At 38.3% G+C, this 3,874-nt stretch overlaps 1 long non-coding RNA gene across 1 annotated transcript in view; it reads right to left on the bottom strand.

Moving 5' to 3' along the window:
* Positions 1–2,022: 2,022 nt before the first annotated feature.
* LOC139611185 (uncharacterized) overlaps positions 2,023–3,874 on the bottom strand; it is a 3,587-nt gene continuing 1,735 nt past the window's right edge. The window contains exons 2-3 of the long non-coding RNA XR_011686272.1: positions 3,152–3,277; positions 2,023–2,352 (exon numbers count right to left, since the gene is read on the bottom strand). This is a non-coding gene — a long non-coding RNA (uncharacterized lncRNA). The remainder of the gene's footprint in view (positions 2,353–3,151; positions 3,278–3,874) is intronic.

The following is a 3,874-nucleotide window of genomic DNA, read 5'->3' as shown; positions in this document are numbered from 1 at the left end:
CATTTGTCAACAATACTCCGCAATCCCCTTTATGACAGTATCCAGCAGTAGCAGTCTAGTTAACTTCAGTGAACAGTGGTGAAAATAGAGGGAGAGTTTTCTCCTCTCCCACTCCTCTGGGGATGCTGGGGAGGTTCTTTTTGTTGCAGTGTATTATACAATGCTTGTTCTTGTTTTTATTTATTTTTTTATTTATTTTTTTTTCCTTGCACATTTGTCAGTAAAGCAGAAATGCTTGCTTTCAGTAGGTGGTAGGAAAAAAAAAAAAAAAACATGCCCACTTGTTAAGTTAGGCTGGTCTTCAGAGATTTCTGCACTGTGGGACAAAATCTACACAGTGTGAAATTAGTGGAAAATGATTTAATTCCAGTGACTTAATCTTATGGAACAATTTGCTTTTAGCATGCTTGTGCAGAAAATGCACTTGACCACAGTGCAATGAATACATATGCAGAGCTCGGAGCAATTAGTGCAAATCCTTCAAAATAAAATGTAAATTATCTGCAAAGAGTCAAGATCGAGAGTCAAGTTGACCTTTATTATCCCTAAGAGGAAAATTCAGTTATAGCAGCAGAACCACCTATGTAAAACACCAGAGACACTGTGAAAACCAGGCTGAATAAATATGGATATTAAAGATCATGTGAGGGAGTGCATATTTTAAGACATAACAACAGGTCTTTTTCACAGCACAGACACTCTCACTTGTCATAGTAGGAAAAGCAGAGGTGTCGTAATAACAATTAGAGATCAATTGGAAAAAGGTCAATTTTCAGCCTGATTGACTGACTGATAAGTCTCAGATATCTGTCTCAGTGCCGGTGGAATTTACAGTCTTTTGTTTCCTCTTGTTCAGTGAAAGAGACAGAGAGACAAATAATGTGCCCTTCACTTGGTTATTTAGTAGTTAATAATCAGTGCTTTATTATGAACATACAATTGAATTGCCCATTAAAGAAAAGTTACTAAATGTTTGAGTAGATGTCTGTTATAGTTGATAGAATGAAAATCCAAGGCAGGTCAGACTTCAGAAAATGGGAAATCACTGTATTTATTTCTATTGTTTACACCTGTGTTTTTCCTGCTGTGGCATTTACAAAGGTTTTCTGTGAAAAGGCCAATATCTGATTCAATAATTAATGATATAAAAATTGAGAAGCTAAAATTAGAACATAAACAATGTCAAATATAACTAATTGTAGGCTCTGCTAAGCACAGCATGCTGTTATGATATGTACATAAAATAAACGCCAAATAGAAGTGCAAATGACCAAGGGCACAACAAATAAGCATATGTGGTACCAGTGATTAAATAATTTTTGTATTTTCTTTTCCTTTTATATTTGTACACACTCCTCAGTTCCTTTTCTATTCTGTGGGCGCCGCTCGCTGCAGCCTATCCAAAAACAGACTCTGGCAAATGTGATTCTTTCAGCCTTTTAAAATCTCCTGATAGGTGCAGGCATTAACACAAACTGAGAACACAAAGGCCACAGCCTCCTGTATTATCTCCCTCTCACAGAGTGGGGACGCAGGACATTAATCACTGCAAAGTCACATCTCAACAAACCCACACATATGCGCACTCACACACGAACTGGTGCTTTATAGTGTGGGCTAATTCAGTCAAACACACCGTATATAACCACTGTCTTGGTCACTATTAGTATTTGTTCAATTGATTTGACCTTCCTGACAGAACATTATAACCCAAGGCTCTAATGGCTGCTAGTTAAAAATACTAAATTAATATTTCAGTGGCATAATTACTAATGAAACAAGGACAAAGGGTGAGTGCAAAGTCATCAACTCTGGAGGGGGAACCTGTCATGCATGCATTTCAGTTTTCTTTCTTTTGTAGTCAACTTGTATTTCCAATTTGTCAATGCCAGAAAAGTCTCACACAGATTAAAAATAAAACAAAGGCTTGTTACATTGTACAGACAGGTGTACAAATGCAAGATTTTTGGTGGCCATGCAGTATTTAAAGCATATTTTACATAGAAGATGTATGCCGTTTTCATAATTTATTGCAATTTTACATAATGACACCATTTCATGTTTAATGCAGTGGAGATAGATTTTCTTTTCTTTCTTATTCTCTGCAGCCGCTGTTCTTCTGTCACAGATCATCCGAGCGATTCTTCTCCTCCGAACCACTTATTGTGCAAAATAACTCAACAATGGGGAGCGCGAGCACAGGGTTCCTGGAGATGTATTCACTAAAAACCTGGTGTAATTATACAGGCAGACTGCTGACTTTAGGTAAAATGATGAGAAATGAGCTTCTGATGAAGACCTTGCCTGGAGCGGCTCAGTGGATTTATGTCCTCTTCCAGTCCCCCAGCTCCCCTTATAGTCGAGGTGGAGGGAGAGAACAGAGGGAGAAAAACAGGAAGAGAAGGAGAGATGAGGGGAGGGAGAAAAAGGACAAACCCACTAGATTTTAATAAGGAGTTGTCACAGCCGATAGCCTGGCCCTATATCAACCACGCAGAAGCTTTGGGAGATCTGCCAACGGGCCCCGAACACAGCTCTGCTCCACTCTGGCTCCCTCAGGACTCATAGTCACAAAATAAAACTTCACAGCTGGACTCTACTGTCCTATACTGCCAAGGCAAACGCTTTATTTCTGTGCTGATCCTTTCCACCATAACCGTCATAATGACCCCTGAGCCTGACCCTCACCCCAAAATTGAACCTCCATTTTTTATTGTCAGTTTTAGAAATCCTCAGAAATTCTGGATGCTGGATTTATGACTGCCATTAGTTTATAATTAATACACACATCCCTATTAGATATTCATATAATTATTCTGTCATCAATGACAACATACCAGTGTGTAAATAATGTCTCAAGATAGCAAATCAAATGTTTTTCATATTGTATCACAATGTTTGATTAAATCATTCTCAATTCAGTCTCCATACAATACTCCATCTGTCATCACGAAAACATTTAATTCCTTTACACAGTGTCAATATGTACTCACATGTTCACTGTAATCCAGACTTTGCAAACAGTAACTAATACATTGATAGTTTGATTAAAGCTGCTGTAGAAGATTTCTGCAAATTTAAGAAGGGTTTTAAAGTACGCTCATAAAAAAACACGACAACAACAAAAAAAAAAACTTTCCTCCTGACTCACCTCCCCGCAAAAGAGGTTCGGGAACATGGAGCCGCCATGCCTTTGCTAATCACATGGTTTCCTTTCCGCAATATATTGTGGATTGTCAGGGGAAATCATTGTCACTGTGGCGGCAGAATACAGAAACTGTGAAAATAAAGTCATTGTTAGATTCAGAAAGGGTGGAGTTGATTGATGTGTGCCTTGTGATTTGCCATCCCACAGAACCTCAGCATCGCCAACAAAAACTCTGAATGGATTTCCTTGTGCTGCATGTAATACATTGTATTTGACTATACTGGAACATATGCCTGGGAGGTATTAACTGATGTCATCTAATCAACATGTTATTTATATCTGCAGAATGTCATTTATAAAAATCTTAGTTCAGTTGAGTATTACATATTTGAGAATTCATTGAGAAGATGCAATTGATTTGCAATTGCCACTGCACCCTGCTGCTTTAGATAGATGATGAATTGGATTTCTCCATGATTTATAATTCAAGTGAGTTAAGTGCATGCAAAGTAGATGACCTCTACTGTCAGCCACTGCTGTTGGTGTTGGGTCAAAGATAATGCTGAACACTGAATAAGCATGGCACTATAACATTACACTATGGCTATCCCACCAAACTTCCAGCACAATATATGCAAATGAATTTTGCTCTTTCAATATCTGCTGTCACTTGGTACTTAGAGAGGGTACCAAGTGTGAGACAAACCATGTCGGTGGTATTAGCCC

This window comes from Trachinotus anak, unplaced genomic scaffold, assembly GCF_046630095.1.
Source record: "Trachinotus anak isolate AG129_WGS33_773 ecotype Australia unplaced genomic scaffold, CSIRO_AGI_Tana_v1 ptg000028l, whole genome shotgun sequence".
Taxonomy (NCBI): Eukaryota; Metazoa; Chordata; class Actinopteri; order Carangiformes; family Carangidae; genus Trachinotus; species Trachinotus anak.
Note: the sequence above shows the minus strand (reverse complement) of the source record. Positions and strands in the feature narration are given on the sequence as shown.